This window comes from Schistocerca piceifrons, chromosome 1 (genome assembly GCF_021461385.2).
Source record: "Schistocerca piceifrons isolate TAMUIC-IGC-003096 chromosome 1, iqSchPice1.1, whole genome shotgun sequence".
Taxonomy (NCBI): domain Eukaryota; kingdom Metazoa; phylum Arthropoda; class Insecta; order Orthoptera; family Acrididae; genus Schistocerca; species Schistocerca piceifrons.
This window is the reverse complement of record NC_060138.1, coordinates 829,202,283-829,220,966: the sequence shown is the minus strand read 5'-3', so window position 1 is coordinate 829,220,966 and position 18,684 is coordinate 829,202,283.

Below are 18,684 nucleotides of genomic sequence, written 5' to 3'. Positions count from 1 at the left end.
ATGAACCGCTTCCCCTTCCGTTGCCCATTTTAATTAATTGTTCGACTGCCCTAAACCTGCTAACTTCCGACCCTAGGCGCGCCCTTTGTACTCCGCATATTGAAATATATCCTCTTTATTGTACTTAATTTCCTGTTTTGTCTTTTAACGGCAGCCCTGGATGCCCACTATCAAATCCTGACCGCTCGACCTCCTGCACACTGCCGCCACGAGGCATATTTAACGACCTTCTTCCCCCTACCCTGCCATTTTATACACTACTGGCCATTAAAATCGCTACACCACGAAGATGACGTGCTACAGACGCGAAATTTAACCGACAGGATGAAGATGCTGTGATATGCAAATGATTAGTTTTCAGAGCATTCACACACGTTTGGCGCCGGTGGCGACACCTACAACGTACTGACATGAGGAAAGTTTCCAACCAATTTCTCATACACAAACAGCAGTTGACCGGCGTTGCCTGGTAAAACGTTGTTGTGATGCCTCGTGTAAGGAGGAGAAATGCGTACCATCACGATTCCGACTTTGATAAAGGTCGGATTGTATTCTATCGCGATTGCGGTTTATTGTATCGCGACATTGCTGCTCGCGTTGGTCGAGATCCAATGAATGTCAGCAGAATATGGAATCGGTGGGTTCAGGAGGGTAATACGGAACGCCGCGCTGGATCCCAACGGCCTCGTGTCACTAGCAGTCGAGATGACAGGCATCTTATCCGCATGGCTGTAACGGATCGTGCAGCCACGTCTAGATCCCTGAGTCAACAGATGGGGACGTTTGCAAGACAACAACCATCTGCACGAACAGTTCGACGACGTTTGCAGCAGCATGGACTATCAGCTCGGAGACCATGGCTGCGGTTACCCTTGATGCTGCATCACAGACAGGAGCGCCTGCGATGGTGTACTCAACGACGAACCTTGGTGCACGAATGGCAAAACGTCATTTTTTCGGATGAATCCAGGTTCTGTTTACAGCATCATGATGGTCGCATCCGTGTTTGGCCACATCGCGGTGAACGCACGTTGGAAGCATGTATTCGTCATCGCCTTACTGGCGTATCACCTGGCGTGATGGTATGGGGTGCCATTGGTTACACGTCTCGGTCACCTCTTGTTTGCACTGACGGCACTTTGAACAGTGGACGTTACATTTCAGATGTGTTACGATCGTGGCTCTACCCTTCATTCGATTCCTCCGAACCCCTTCATTTTAGCAGGACAATGCACTACCGCATGTTGCAGGACCTGTACGGGCCTTTCTGGGTACAGAAAATGTTTGACTGCTGCCTTGGTCAGCACATTCTCCAGCTCTGTCAACAACTGAAAACGTTTGGCCAATGGTGGCCGAGCAACTGGCTCGTCACAATAGGCCAGTCACTTCTCTTGATGAACAGTGGTATCGTGTTGAAGCTGTACACGCCAACCAAGCTGTGTTTGACTCCTCAATGTCCAGGTGTATCAAGGTCGTTATCACGGCCAGTGGTGGTTGTTCTGGGTACTGATTTCTCAGGATCTATGCACCCAAAATGCATGAAAATGTAAGCAGATGTCAGTTCTTTTATAACATATGTCCAATGAATACCCGTTTATCATCTGCATTTATTCTTGGTGTAGCAATTTTAATGGCCAGTAGTGTACATTAACATTGGTGTCAGGAGTTTCTCTCCCCATCCTCAAACCACATACTCTTTTATAATTGGTGTCAGGAGTGGGATGAAACAATTATATCCCCCCTTCCCGGCACGAACTATTTCCACAACCTCAGTGACTCTCATACTGCACGTCTCGTGCTGTAGCTGTAAAATGTGGTTGTTCGAGCTTTTGACATGTGGTCACATTAATGTGATTGGAGACCGTATACCCAATGGCGCATACGTTTGCCACAACAATGGCCGCCAACGGACCCTTCAGATTGTCCGCTATTCACATTGGACCACTCATAGGATTGTGGGGCCTCGGACTGACCACTGCAACAATCTCTGTGTCCCCTTGTGGTAGTCAGGGTCTTCGGACTGCGGGGGCCAGTTAGTGTGCTTGCAGTGAATATTCCAGTTTGCGACAACGTGGTCGCAACAGAAAGCCACTCCCGTGTTAATTTCCGAGTTGTAAACGTGAGCAATCGGATCTGCGGTTTCAGCACGCTGCGTCATATGTTTGGGTAAGATCTCTGCATGCTCTTGGCTTAACCTGCTCAATCCACGCGTGTATCACTTTCGTTTCTTGCAGATCATATAGACTTCCAGTCATGCTCACAGATATCACATGGTAGTAAATGGAAATGAGCGCATGGCGTCATCGGTCGGGAGGGATGGGGATGAAATAATGAAGACAACACAACACCCAGTCCCCGAGCGGAGAAAATCCCATACCCAGCCGGGAATCGAAATCGGGCCCCCTAGGACGGCAGTCAGTCACGCTGACCGTTCAGCTATCCTTTTTTTTTCTTTTTTAATCTCATTTTGTTCGTCGCAATCGCTCGGGGCGGACGTCGTAAGACACCCTTTTAAGTTCGTTGTTGATCGATTAACTCGGTTTTTTTTATTACAGAGGGCAGCTACTCCTCTGACCGAACACGCTGAGCTACCATCCCGGCAAAAGCATCCACAGACTGGCTGGTTGACCGGACTTCGACACAAATCCGCCGAGCGGATTCGTGCCGGAGACCAGGCGCTCCTTCCCTCCCGGAAAGCCGTGCGTTAGACCGCACGGCCAGCCGGGCAGGCAGACTATCGGGTGGACATCACATGGTAGTGTAAATTAGCATTCCTTTGTGATCAGTGCTTAATCATGTGCCCGAGTAAATGAAGATATCCAGTTGTAACTAACATAAATATGAGCTCCTGTGGCATCCATTCTTTCTCTCTCGCTCTCTCTCTGTCCCTCGTAGGAAGAATGGTTTCACTGGACAGGGCTACTATAAATGATACATTCGGTTGCGAAGCTCTGCATTTTCCAATGTATTACATGTACATATATGACTGATGCAGGAACAGAACTGTATGCTCACTAAGCTTGTCGTTTGCATTCTAGAAATGTTGTATGAGCGCACCTCTGGTCACACGTCTAAGCGATAGTCCATACCTTATGTAGCAACATGCTGCCAGTGGTCATCACAACAGCGTTGATGCGTTATCTGAACTGTTCTCTGTTTCTGGAAGTGTTCTTAATGAAGTCTATCCCCTAAGGAAAAAGTCACAAGGCGCTAGGAAACGCGAGTTCAGCCATGCGGAAGTTCCTCGTTTAGGCAGCGACGAACATCGGTGCTCCAGAGAGGGGGTGCTCCCTCTTGATGGAAGATGGAATTTTGAGAATCAGTAATCAGTCGTGGGAAAAGCTAAAACTGCAACGTATCAACGTAAGAAGTACTGTCAGTCTTATCACAGAGGAAAAATGGTCCATTCAGCTTCGTCTGTGACACTGGACAGAAAACATTAATTTCGTTTATGTGCCACAATTTCGTGAGGATGTTCATGCCACACACTCCCGTCTTGTAGCGATTAACGTTCAGGCGAAATGTTCATCCTCGTTTGCTTCCTGCATTGTGAGGCAAAACTGAAGGCGCCGGGAATACTCTTCCAGTTTCAATTGCTGCGCGAGCTGCAGACCGTACAGTTTGTAACGTAACCGCCGCTGCAAAAACTTCCACACAGCATGTTGCGACATTTCAAGTTCGAGACTTGCGCGGACTGTTTATTTTTTTTTGAACTGCATACGAAACTTTCCCTCTCCCTCTTCATGGCTGCATCTCGCACACTTGATCGACCGGTACTTTTCTCTTTCAAATGGTTCAAATGGTTCTGAGCACTTTGGGACTTAACATCTGAGATCATCAGTCCCCTAGAACTCAGAACTACTTAAACCTAACTAACCTAAGGACATCACACACATCCATGCCCGAGGCAGGATTCGAACCTGCGACCGTAGCGGTCGCGCGGTTCCAGACTGAAGCGCCTAGAACCGCTCGGCCACTTCGGCCGACTTTCTTTTTACACACTTATTGTCACCAAATTGTCGATGCTTACTCCGAATGCTCTCTCTACATGGCGCTTCTTTTCCACAGTTCGTTCTGAATGCTCGTTGTAAAAGAAAAACATCTCGCATACTCAAAACACAACATCTCGTTTCTTGCTTTGTCGCCATTTTGTCAAAGCATTACAGCCGCAATGCCAACTGTCGGCTACAATGCAGACTCGGCGAGCCTATGGTTCTATTCATGCATTAGTCGTATCTTTACTTGTAGCACTTCGGAAAATATAGGACTTAAAAAAAAGACTCATTTATAGTAGTCCAGTATTAGTTTTTTAGTCTTGTTAAATAACTGCATCACTGGGGATGTCTACGTTGAATTAGTCTTTTTGAACATCAGAATATTTTTCACCTCAATCTTCTTTCGTCTTTTCATTGCTTATTTGAACACACGACCAGTAGATTTATACGTCTGGATCAGTGCTGTGTTTTCTTTCGGTACCTTTTCCCAAGTAATGGTTCTGCTTCAGTAACAAGTGCACTTGCCTTCCTTCGCCAGACACTCTGCAGCCATGTTTCTGATATACACAGCTTTCTGGTGGATCAAAGTTATCCGTTTGCTGATGTACGCAGTTCCGAGCAGCGTCGTCAGCAGATCAGTCTTTTGCATTAACTTCGTTATTGTTTGCAGGACACATAAAATGTTCTTGCCCTGGGTTCTTAGTTTCAGGTTGTACAGATTGCAAATACATTTGTCTTGCACGAGTATCGTCTTCAATACGAGGCTCGTTACACATCTAAACTTAAATGAACAGTACTCCTGGCCAATTTAATCTACAGATGAAGTATGAGTGTACTATACCCCATAAATTCTACATCACGTGAAGGAACAGAGAAAGCTGTGTCCCTAACTGCTTTCAGTGTTACAGCTGGTTCATTTTCTAAATAACCACACACAAATTCTAATCTATGCTCTATTGTCCTATTAGGAGGAAAACAATGAGAAAATTGATGAAGCCAAGCTTGTGGATGTATGCCATTACTAGAATTCTTGAATGTTTTAAATTTACGCGATCCTGCCTCGGGCATGGATGTGTGTGATGTCCTTAGGTTAGTTAGGTTTAAGTAGTTCTAAGTTCTAGGGGACTGATGACCTCAGAAGTTAAGTCCCATAGTGCTCAAGGCCATTTGAACCATTTTCTTCAAAATCGTCCTATCGGCGAGTCGCAAATCGGTAATTGTTACGTCGTGTCGGCGGTTCCATCTCAGTGCTTGGTGCACCCGGCCGACTCCTTTCAAGATCTCCAAAATATTATATATTACTACACTGTGAGTTTCCCATAATTTTAAATCTCTCTTCCGGTGTCAGAGCGCGAGTATCGTGTGAAATATGTAATTCTCGTTTTACCTGTACCAACTGATCTTGTACTTCCCGTATTTCTGTTTGCGTATTAATTTGTTTCTGTTTCTGTTTAAATTTCCCTGTTTCGTCGTACTCCTCTGTGTCAATAAAGGCCACCGGTCTTGTATCATTCAAGTCATCATCTATCTTCGTAGATAAATTTATTAACTGATCCGAAAATTCGGCTATTTTTTCCGATAATGTGCTAATTTTCTCCGTGTGTTTTTCTGAGCCAAGTTTTAGATTGTCCATTTGTGTCGTAATCGTATCTAGTGTGCCCTTTAAGTTTTCCTGATTTTTTACATGTTGCGTTATCGTATCGGTAGATGCAGCAGACTCAATTTTAGCCCGCAAGGTGTCGTGATTTTCGTGTTCAGTGATCTGCAGTTCTATTATTCCAGCTTCGTGGATCTGTAATGGGTCTTCATGTCGCGAAAAAATGGGCTGAAAATGCTCACAAATTTCTGTTTTACATCTTCAGAAATATTTTGATATTTCCATTCGATTTTGCGTGTCTCTGCGGTTAAATCTTCACTTGTTTGTTCAAGTGTTGTTTAATTTCGTCACTTGTGTCTAACCTTTGAAGTTGTTGCTGTGTCTATTTCTAATTTTGTTCCATCGTATGCTGTGTTTATTTCTGATTTTGTTCAAATTTAGTAAGCTGTTTCCTTCAGAAACATTTCAATGGAATTCTCGCTGCGCTTGAGAAATCACTACTGTTGTTATGGAATCATGACTGAAAATTGGCTGAAAATCAGCTTGTTCCAAAATTTTAGTTGAATATTTTGCTTGATTTTTTTTTAGACGACGGTAGGCTTTCAAATCGAACGTGTTTTCGTTGACGTATTATCATTGTCCCCAGCCGGGTTTTGTAAACGTTGAAAATTATTCTTCTGTCTGCGTCTTAGTTCTAATCTTCTAAGAACCGTGAATATCTTATTCCACCTCATATTGTCGAAAATAAACTCATCAACAAAGGTATCCTGATTTGACTTCCAGCTATCGTCCGTTACTAAGCACGACATAAGAAACGTTTCCCTGGTCTTAATTTTTTCAGTCTTTTCACTCATATATCGTACTAGCGAGCAGTGTAAAACGATGGCTTCTCACGTAATCGTCCGACAGTTCATCCGTTGATATTCAAATGATATTACCGAAAATTTACCATTTGCATATGTTTACAAGTATCGAGAAACTAAGATCATTTTGTGAACTGATTTAAATAGACTGCAAGAGACTTCTAGGTCACATTTAATGCCTTCGCAATTGTGCGTATGGTCAACCATTAGTTGTGGAATGGAATGACAACAACGAAAATTTCAGCCGGACCGGAACTCGAACCAAGATTTCCTGCTTATCGGAATCTTCGAAACTGGTATGTGAAACGAGGTGTATGAGCGATGTAGAATCATATCGATAGGTCGAAAGAGAAGAACTAGGAGCGAGAAGAAGAGAGTGGTGGTGACTGTCACATGCCGCGTATGTACCGCTACATATTGTGATCGTGGCCGGGATATATATCAGTGTTTGCACAGTGCTACATTCAGGATGTCGGTGTGTACCGCGATTAAACAACTAGTGACTTTACGTGTCGCGTTGCTCATTTGATCGAACTACGTTTTGACTCATTAAGCATAAAAGTTTGGTATGCAGACCGGACGCCATAAAGATACTGTATTCAGTCGTAGACACCGAGCGAGGTGGCGCAGTGGTTAGACACTGGACTCGCATTCGGGAGGACGACGGTTCAGTCCCGCGTCCGGCCATCCTGATTTAGGTTTTCCGTGATTTCCCTAAATCACTCCAGGCAAATGCTGGGATGGTTCCTCTCAAAGGGCACGGCCGACTTCCTTCCCCATCCTTCCCTAATCCGATGAGACCGATGACCTCGCTGTCTGGTCTCCTTCCCCAAACAATCCAATCCAATCAGTTGTGGACAGCACAATATGTTTAGTGCATGTCATGGATTGTGGAATGAAACAGAAAGTATGTAAAGCATTTTCGTATATTCATACAGAGGACTTGACCACGGCACTCATTGTTCAGTTCAAACTGGGAACTGATGATGTGCAGTACAGCTGACTTCATCTATTTTCGTAGTGCGGATGAATGTACTGTGAAAAGAGCTACACAGCGATGGTAAAGCATAAATGTTAAAACTGTGGCGACACTGTGTAAAAAACACTATGACGTCAGGTTACGCCACGTGTTAATGTAAACAAGCGTGTCTTCCGTTCGTGGTTGCATGCAGATACGCAGATTGGTGTTAATTCTGCAAGCATCGAGCTTTCGTATTAGATTTGTAACAGGCGCCCCCGGTCAAGGAGCTCAGCAAGACAATACCAGTTACTATATTACACGCTCAAGGATCACAGACTAAAGACGTAGGTCTTGACGACGGCAACATCAACCAAGTGGAAACTGTTTCGAAGGAACATTGGCTAACAGATACCACAAACTACATAGGTGTAATCAGTAACGTAAAAACTCTTTGTGCAGATACAGTAGCTTGTCTTCGTCATTAATTTTACGGTTTGTAAATTTTAATGTTGTAATACTACTCAGCTTTATTCTTAGTAACATTCAGAACGACAGTTAAGACCTGATTTCATTCATTTAATTATTTCTTTTTATATCCATAAAAAATCTGCAAAGCTATTAATTTGCAACACAGTCATTTTGGCCACCAATATTTACTAATACTAACGAGATAAGAGTTAAACAATTTTGGTTTCTTTTAATTTCCAACGTACGTGCTTACCTACATTTGCATGTTTTGTTGTTATGCAGTTAACCTCGAGCGGATTATTGTGTTCTGCCGGGGATTTTGCGCGCTGTGCATTATCCGCCTTCGCTATATTAGGTAGAAACACATCGGGAGTTGTTCAGTTTCTTTAGAGAATATTTTATCAGTGGTAATCTGTTTGATTTGGGCTAATGGATGATCATTCGTAATGTTATAGTTTTTGGCTAATTATTTGTATGTGTGAACGTAATGTTCAGCCAAATTGAAGAGAAGTAGAGTATTCCTGGTTACATTTAAATTAAAATTTCCGAGCGCGGTAAATTCAGGGGAGGCGGATCGGAGTATTCACACTCCGAGCAGTTGAACACATCTAAGTGTTCTAAGAGGTACTGTTTCGGATGGTACAGTCACATTTTGTGATACCCTCTGATCCTATATCGCCACAATCTGAAAGAAAAACAATTCATGGTTTCTGATATCCCCATAATTCACATAAAGAAATTACCGACCAAATATTGGGGAAAAAGTTACCCCATCACGTGGGTTCGAATAGGCTACTATAAGTTCTATCACAACCACTCTACTGTACGTTAGTAATTTAAGCTGCAGAAGTGCTTATTTCACTTATGAATTGTTGTTGACCGTTCGGTGAATATCACCTCCTCTAACATAACACTGTATAAGTTGCGGTACTATCATTTTATTAAATTTTGACGATCGGCGTGTCACTAATGGTTAGTTTAGACAATGGGATTCAAAGCTGTATATTCTTCCTCAGAACATACTGTTATCGCTATATACAACAATGTGGACTCTAAACGTTTCTGTCAACTCACACAAAACTGTCATTACGAGCTGTAATACCGTAAACAACGCTCGCCAGTTCAGTTCGGACATTCCTTACACTGGGTGAGGAACTTTTAATAATGAAGCCCAAAATTTCAATGACTAATTGATTGTTTTCATTGACTGTTTAATGAGAAAGCTGCCGAATCCACTATTAAACTGTAGGACAATTTACTGTGAAACATTAATTAACCAGATAATTATTCTGTCACAGTAACGATAACGAAAATATTCTGTATGGTTCTGTGCAAAAAAACAATATTTAAGGCAATCAAGGAAATTAATGTGCGGTCCTGCGTTCCTCACGTAGATATCCCATAAACAAAAGTACACGTAAATGAGCCGCAGTTCAAAAACAATGACATACTAAAGAAATATCAGCCACTTATCTTGACTGTTCGCTGAATGGTCAGAATAAAGTTGCTCGCTTCTTATGAAATTCTAGCTCTAATACAACATTGCACAGTTAGCTGACAGCCTACTTAACTACGTTACTCGATAAATTGTTTCTGACAGTCTTTGTTAACAAAAAACAGTTTATAATTATGAAACTGTGGTAAATTTTAGGATTTGGGCCAGGAACCTATCACAGATAATGTGACCTGGGTCAGTAACAGTCTGAATGCACACATAAATTAAAATACATTAACAAAAGAACATACCATAAATACTGGTCAATGTTATTTACAGTGCTAAAGAAAAGAGTGCATAGCCTACAGGCGGAGACGCGAAGTCCTACTTCGCCGCCGTCATTGGATATTACGTGGTTTTAGTCTTTGCGTTTACGTGGCTCTCACACGGCTCTTCTTCTAATTAACAAACTCCTTGGAACACTGTGTAAACATTTCACATTAGTGGAGCTAACGACCACCAGAGGAAATAATTCAATGTTACAGTAGATGTCTTAGCCTGGTATCCAAGTTGGGATGCGCTCGTTGTTATGATGACTGAATACTAATTGGTGCTTTGTCCTCATTTCGCGCTCTTTCTGCGTCCTCCACCTTTTCCACTGACGCGCTTTCGCCTCCTTAGCACGGAGCGGTTTCCCTCCAGTTTTTTATGTCCTATCGTCCTAATTCTGTCGACCCTATACATGGCCAGTAATTAGACAATACTTCCACAGATTATATTACACATATAGAAATGGCTCATACTTGGCTCAAATCAGAAATAAACATAAACAGTAACAAAATATTCACAAAAACCAGGGAAAACATTATCTGCAAACGATTGGAAGAGATCGGTGACAAAGTCTTGGTGTTACTCATATTATCGTGTTACGGGACACTCACTTGATGTTCGAACGCTGGCGTCACTGAGCAGCGGTTCTTGAGCAACATGCGGTCACCACAACCTTCTCTTGACAGGTAAAATTAAACCCCAACATCTGGGGAGCGGAGGGGACACAAAACCCGACTTTACAGTTCGTTTGTGGGAAAGAGCGAGAAAAAATTAGTGCAATGTTTTACATTTGTCATTTAAAGAATTATGATTTTGTACACATTTCTGTTTTAAATCCTTTTATAATAATCAAGTTCTACAGCTTTCAAGAAGAAGCACAGAAGGTGGAAAGATTACATAAAGGCCCTGCTCGTATCAGGATTATTCTTGCTCCATCATGAAGATTAACTGCTTTCAAACAGAAGCACAGAAGATGTTGAAAGATCACCTAAAGGCTCTGCTCGTTTTAGGAATATTCCTTCACCATTTCGAAGGTTCTTGGGTCTTTCTTTCTACGATCTTTCCGAGTGATTTCTCTCACGGTTCTGTTTCCATACTAGACAAATGTGTGCCGCTTTATTGTATCTAGAAGTCCCGCCCACTGAAACGTCAGCGTGAGAAATAGGCGCAATTTCCCACGTCAACTTTGTTACTGCGTAAGGTTGTATGGTGTCTGTAAAATTAGTGGTGACTGAGAGCCACATAAAATTTCAGCGGTTAAAGATGCTCCCTTTACTTAGTGAATAAAGCCCCAAAAGGGCAATACAAGGACACCATCATACTGCCCTTCAGGTATGATTCGATACGGATACACATATTTAGCGCAACGGATGTTCTTTAGCATCTGAATTGATATGTTACTGTTGACTGAGCAAATTTGTGATCACTGTATCTAACCTTTGATCCAATATCCATCATCTAAATTATTCCCAGTATGAAAGACATGTATCATTATATTGGTTTCAATTAAGGATTAAAACGTGTGACTGTTCGTAACTGGTAATACATCGTTGCCACAAAACATTGTATCAATATGGTGCACAACTACTGGTCCGGAATTCTCGGGGCAAACTTACCTTCTGGAATCTAAAAATAAATTATGAAAGTAACAGAAATCCTTGCTGGCTGCACAGTTCGTAATCAGGAGAAGTGGTTATTATCGAACTGATGGCTGAGCTGAGGGCATCACATAATCATGAAAAGTATACTTAAGTTAATTAAATTGCTGAAAGGAACGAAATACTAACGAAGATATGAGCTATTCTATTGATTTGTGATTATTAGCCCCCAATTAAAACAAATGTTTGTAAATAGTACAGTAAGGTTAACATTACATGTATCACGTGGTGCACACGTCACTATAATACAGAGTTCTACTCTTTTGGGTAGTCGTGAAATATACAAAGCACAAAGACCTTTTAGTATATGAAACACCGGCTTACTGAGCTCAGTTACGAACAAATTCAGCATGCAAACAGAACGGAAGCTGCGCCAATTTAATCATAATTACGAATGCAACGCCGCTGTTAAGTCTGCTTTAGTAACCATGGAACTTTACTTTTTCAATATGGCTCACCAAGTCGTAAATGAGGAAACACACTACCTTGAATTCCACAGTAAGAATACAAGTACTAGGCTGCTTTCAAACATTGCTCTGCACTTACCTCACTCAGTACAATTCCATGCAGCTACGCTCAAAAGCACACCGTATCACACACAAAAAAGCCATGTTGACTCCAGAAGAACTCGAAGGGAATCGAATGAAGAAGAAGGCTGTGTTATCCTTCAAACTTGCAAGCGATGTCTATACTCCATACGGCGACAGAAGAGGTCTGACAGTTGACGCGGCCTTGGCGCATGTGCTTCACGCATCCACGACGGCCAGTCAGATCGTGAACTCTTGTTTACGTTACCGTGGCAACGCCACAGCGCTTCTAGTCAGTTGCTCCAAGTGCTACGTTCAGGTTTGTGTATATACGTGTGCATTCCGCTACTTCTGTGAATTTCTTGTCCTGTGTATAAGTGGAAATGTGTGTATAAATGTTCATAAGTGGAAAATGGCTGCCTGTAAAAATGGCTCAAAGCACTATGGGACTTAACATCTTAGGTCATCAGTCCCCTAGAACTTAGAACTACTTAAACCTAACTAACCTAAGGACATCACACACATCCATGCCCGAGGCAGAATTCGAACCTGCGACCGTAGCGGTCACGCGGTTCCAGACTGAAGCGCCTAGAACCGCACGGCAACACGGGCCGGCTTTTGGAAAAAATTCTCAGGACGAAAGGTATTAATGGAATGCGGAGACATTGTAGCTTGGAGATGTTTCCTGCGCGAGTTGCTATCAGTGAATCCGGAAAATGTAATATGGATTGACGAAAGATGTGAAGCTGGTATCTGTACAGATATCATTGGTGATCTTGCAGCTCTAGAAGAATGACATTATAATGAAATCTAGACCTTTACTGCTTCTGGCGTTGATAAATATCAGCGAGAACAGTTCAAAACTGTGTGCTCCCACTGGGACACGAACCCAGGATCTCCTGTTTACATGGCACCCGCTCTATCCGTCTGAGCCACCGAGGACACAGAAGATAGCGTGACTGCAGGACTTATCTCTGGCACACTCCCCGTGCGACCCACATTCTCAACTTACTGCCCACAAACTACATCTGTAGTGCCCCTGCCTACCATACTCATTAGTCGCGGCAGTCAATCTACCGATTTCTGTAAGGGTTCGGGCAATGTGGGTGCTTCAGCACTGAAGAAGACCACTGGCCAGTAAGCCTTATCTACATGAAGATGGTATCTGTTCTTTCAGACATGCCCGAAAGAACAGATACGGTCTTCATATACACACATCAAAAAAAGTTTTGCATCACCTCGGTTCCGAGAGTTCCAGAATCTGTACAGAAAATTGGAACAGAGATCAACATAAACATCATTTCTGCTCTTTTTATTGCTCATGAAAACCACACATTGCACTTTGTACCACCATACAGCGAGACCTCGAGAGGTGGTGGTGCAGATTGCTGTACACTCCGGTACCTCTAATACCCAGTAGCCCGTCCTCTTGCATTGAAGCATGCCTGTATTCGTCGTGGCATACTATCCACAAGTTCATCAAGGCACTGTTGGTCCAGATTGTCCCACTCCTCAACGGCAATTCGGCGAAGATCCCTCAGAGTGGTTGGTGGGTCACGTCGTCAATAAACAGCCCATTAAATCTATCCCAGGCATGTTCGATAGGGTTCATGTCTGGAGAACATGCTGGCCACTCTAGTTGAGCGATGTCGTTGTCTTGAAGAAAGTCATTCACAAGATGCGCGCATTGGGGGCGCGAATTGTCAACCATGAAGACGAATGTCTCGCCAATGTGCTGCCGATATGGTTGCACTATCGGTCTGAGGATGGCATTCACGTATCGTACAGCCGTTACGGCGCCTTCCAAGGCCACCAGCGGCGTACATCGCCCTACATAATGCCACCCCAAAACAGCAGGGAACCTCCACACTGCTACACTCGCTGGACAATGTGTCTAAGGCGTTCAGCCTGACCGGATTGCCTCCAAACACGTCTCCGACGATTGTCTGGTTGACGGCATATGCGGCACTCATCGGCGAAGAGAACATGATCCCAATCATGAGCGGACCATTCGCCATATTGTTGGGCCCATCTGTACCGCGCTGCGTGGTGTCGCGGTTGCAAAGATGGACCTCGTCATGGACGTCGGGAGAGAAGTTGCACATCATGTAGCCTATTGCGCACAGTTGGAGTCGTAACACGATGTCCTGTGGCTGCAGGAAAAGCATTATTCAAAATGGTGGCGTTGCTGTCAGGATTCCTCCGAGCCATAATCCTTAGCCAGCGGTCATCCACTGGCGGCCTGAGCTAGGCATGTCATCGACAGTTCCTGTCTCTCTGTATCTCTTCCATGTCCGAACAACATCGGTTTGGTCCATTCCGAGACGCCTGGACATTCCCTTCCTGGCACAAAGTAACAATGTGGACGTGATCGAACCGTATTATTGACCGTCTAGGCACGGTTCAACTACAGACAACACGAACTGTGTACCTCCTTCCTGGTGGAATGACTGGAACTGGTTGACTGTCGGACCCGCTCCGTCTAATAGGCGCTGCACATGCGTGGTTGCTTACATCTTTGGGTGGGTGTAGTGACATCTCTGAACAGGCAAAGGAACTGTGTCTGTGACACAATATCCACAGTCAACGTCATCTTCAGGTGTTGTGGAAACCGGGTCGATGCAAAATTTTTTTTGATGTGTGTATATGAAGATGGTATCTGTAGGCTCGGACATGTCGGAAAGAACAGATACCGTCTTCATATGGATAAGGTTTACCGGCCAATGATCTTCTTCAGTACGGATGCGCTCACATTGCCCGAATTCTTACAGAAATCTGTAGATTGACTGCCGCCAGTAATGAGTTTAGTCGGCAGGGGCGCTACAAATGTAGTGTGTGTGGACAGTAAGTTGAGACTGTGGGTCTCACTGGGAGCGTGCCAGAAATAAGTCCCTATACTCGCACTGAGACGGATAGAGCGTCTACCATGTAAGCAGGAGGTCCTGAGTTCGTGTTCCAGTCGGGGAACGCGTTTTTCAACTGTCCCCGTTGGTATTTATCGACGCCTATAAGCAGCTAAGGGTCTAGATTTCATTATAATTTCATGACGGGACATGGGTCAACGTGCGCCATGCACGTTCCATCGCATGGACAGGCGACACACGTCACGGAACTATGAGTGTGCCAACTGGTAAGGGACGTCGACTAATTATAGTTCATGCTGGCTCTATGAATGGCTTTGTGCCCGGTGCTATGATGATGCTTCCGTCAAAAAAATCTGTCGACTACCACGAGGAGATGAATGCAGATACATTCAAAGACTGGTTCGTTACTCGCTTGCTGGTTGCGTTTTTGTACTGGACAATGCGCCGTACCATTCTGTACAATTAAATAAGGCACCAACGGCTGTTGCAAGGAGAGACGAAATAGTCAGCTGGTTGAAAGATAGTAAAATAGGCTTTGAACAGAATATGTGGAAAGAGGAACTTGTGGAATTAGAGAAACGATACAAGCCACAGAAGATGCATAATGTGATCGATACATTAGCACAGAGCCACGACCACGAGGTTATACCTCTTCCACTACACTACTGTCATTACAACGTAACTAAACTCATCCTGGTTCAAATAAAAGCAGATGTTGCGAAGCGAAGCAAAACCTTCACGTTACGAGACACAGAGAGGCTGGTAAATGAGGCTGTCACACGAATAACGCCAGAAAATTTGAAGAACGTCGTGAACCACGTATGGAAAGAGATTACAAGGTTCAACACAGAAGAAGGTGTAGGAGAAGAATCCGTTCATAATACTGTAATTTCTTTAAGAGACGATGAGGACAGCAGCATCGAAATAACCAGGATTATGTGATCGTGACGAGAGATGATCAATCAGATGACGATGATCTTGGAGTTTCCGTTCTCTCACACGAAAATTGGCGGTAACGTCCTTATTCGATATTTTGCACGTAACATTTGTGCAATTTGCTTTACCTTGTTAATGTTGAAAATCTGGTTGTGTGTAATTTTTATTTTGGCTGAAACCATACTCATCGTGAGTTTTTTTAATGATGTTACCACCGTTTGACGGTAATAATTTCTATTTTATTGTTATACGGTCCAGAGTTTGGCCATAGCCCATTTTCTAGTAAAGTAACTTATTTATATGTCAAAAGGTATCAGACTGGTATGAAATACAGCGAAATCTGAACCGTATAACAATAAAATGAGAATTGTTGCAGTCAAATGGCTGCAACATCCTCAAAGAAAATATTTAGGTGTGTGTTTGTCAAAGGGGACACACACTGGTAGTGCATGACAAGAAATATTCCATCAAGGAACACATCGGTCAGCAAATCACCTCAAAGATTTTAGGCAAGGTAAACTAGTATATCAGACACAGCAGTGTATAAGGAAAATTGATCAGCCGGCGCAGATGTGTCAGCTAAAATTGCTCACGAGTAGTACACACGTAAAAATGTTCACTACTGACCATTAAAATTGCTACACCACGAAGATGACGTGCTACAGACGCGAAATTTAACCGACAGGATGAAGATGCTGTGATATGCAAATGATTAGTTTTCAGAGCATTCACACACGTTTGGCGCCGGTGGCGACACCTACAACGTGCTGACATGAGGAAAGTTTCCAACCAATTTCTCATACACAAACAGCAGTTGACCGGCGTTGCCTGGTAAAACGTTGTTGTGATGCCTCGTGTAAGGAGGAGAAATGCGTACCATCACGATTCCGACTTTGATAAAGGTCGGATTGTATCCTATCACGGTGGCGGTATATAGTATCGTGACATTGCTGCTCGCGTTGGTCGAGATCCAATGACTGTTAGCAGAATATGGAATCGGTGGGTTCAGGGGGGTAATACGGAACGCCGTGCTGGATCCCAACGGCCTCGTATCACAAGCAGTCGACATGACAGGCATCTTATCCGCATGGCTGTAACGGATCGTGCAGTCACGTCTCGATCCCTGAGTCAACAGATGGGGACGTTTGCAAGACAACAACCATCTGCACGAACAGTTCGACGACGTTTGCAGCAGCATGGACTATCAGCTCGGAGACAATGGCTGCGGTTATCCTTGACGCTGCGTCACAGACAGGAGCGCCTGCGATGGTGTACTCAACGACGAACCTGGGTGCACGAATGGCAAAACGTCAGTTTTTCGGATGAATCCAGGTTCTGTTTACAGCATCATGATGGTAGCATCCATGTTTGGCGCTATCGCGGTGACCGCACATTGGAAGCGTGTATTCGTTATCGCCATACTGGCGTATGGGCATCACCCGGCGTGATGGTATGGGGTGCCATTGGTTACACATCTCGATCACCTCTTGTTTGCATTGACGGCACTTTGAACAGTGGACGTTACATTTCAGATGTCTTACGACCCATGGCTCTACCCTTCATTCGATCCCTGCGAAACCCTACATTTCAGCATGATAATGCACGACCGCATGTTGCAGGTCTTCTACGGGCCTTTCTGGATACAGAAAATGTTCGACTGGCCAGCACATTCTCCAGATCTCTCACCAATTGAAAACGTCTGGTCAATGGTGGCCGAGCAACTGGCTCGTCACAATACGCCAGTCTCTACTCTTGATGAACTGTGGTATCGTGTTGAAGCTGCATGGGCTGCTGTACCTGTACACGCCATCCAAGCTCTGTTTGACTCAACGCCTAGGCGTATCAAGGCCGTTATTACGGCCAAAGGTTGTTGTTCTGGGTATTGATTTCTCAGGATCTATGCACCCAAATTGCGTCAAAATGTAATCACATGTCACTCCTAGTATAATATATTTGTCCAATGCATAACCGTTTATCATCTGCATTTCTTCTTGGTGTAGCAATTTTAATGGCCAGTAGTGTATGATATGGACGTTGGGAAATTATAGCAGACAACTTTCAAAGTGGCGCAGAGGTTACAAGACTGCACTGGTGTTTAAGAGGTGCGGGATTCTGGCCGCATTTGATCATTCATATTCAAGTTTTTCATTATTTCTCTGCATCGCTTAAGCAAAATGTCAGGATATTTCATAAAAAAAGTAAAAACGATTTTCTTTTCCATCCTGTTTCCGTCAATGGGACGTTTCGCCCTTTGAGGACGTGTTCACTGTAAGAAAAAATTTACTCTTTAGGTTTCTCACAATAATAGCCACGGATTCATGTTGAAGCCATTCGGAGGATGTCGATCACTGCTGATCCTCTAGTGTAGACAGTCTCTCGTCTGTGGTAGCTGTGTCAGAGTATGGAAACGTTGGAGGTACATATTTGTTTTTGTTATGTAATGCATTATGCACATGAAATGTTGTGAGACCTTCTCGCAGTTTGTGATCTCATATCCGTCATCCTTGAGTAAATCATATTTTCTACTTCGAAAGACCTTACTACGTGTAACTACATTTACGTTAGTTGCAACAGGACGTTGAGTGTCTGATAGGTCTCCAGTCCCGATTCCTTTGTAGCAAAAGTGATTCACAGTGTGTAAAACCCAACGGCCTGTCATCAGTCCCGTAGAGTTAGAACTAGTTAAACCTAACTAACCTAAGGACATCACACACATCCATGCCCGAGGCAGGATTCGAACCTGCGACCGTAGGAGCAGCGCGGTTCCGGACTGTAGCGCCTAGAACCGCTCGGTCACAACTGCCGGCCTGTCGTGTTCTCTAGTGATGTTTGGACTGAGAGAAAGAGACAGGCTGAATCCTCAGACCAGCACAGATAATCATCCGATTAGGACGAAAATGAGCTGCCAGGTGCTACATCCATATCCGGCGGTAGGATCAGCAACAACAGTATTAACAATATCGTAGGTGTGTGTTAGGCAGCAAACGAACGAATTAACGACTTTCTAGACGACATATAAATAATATCCCTGACACTTAAACTAAGCAATA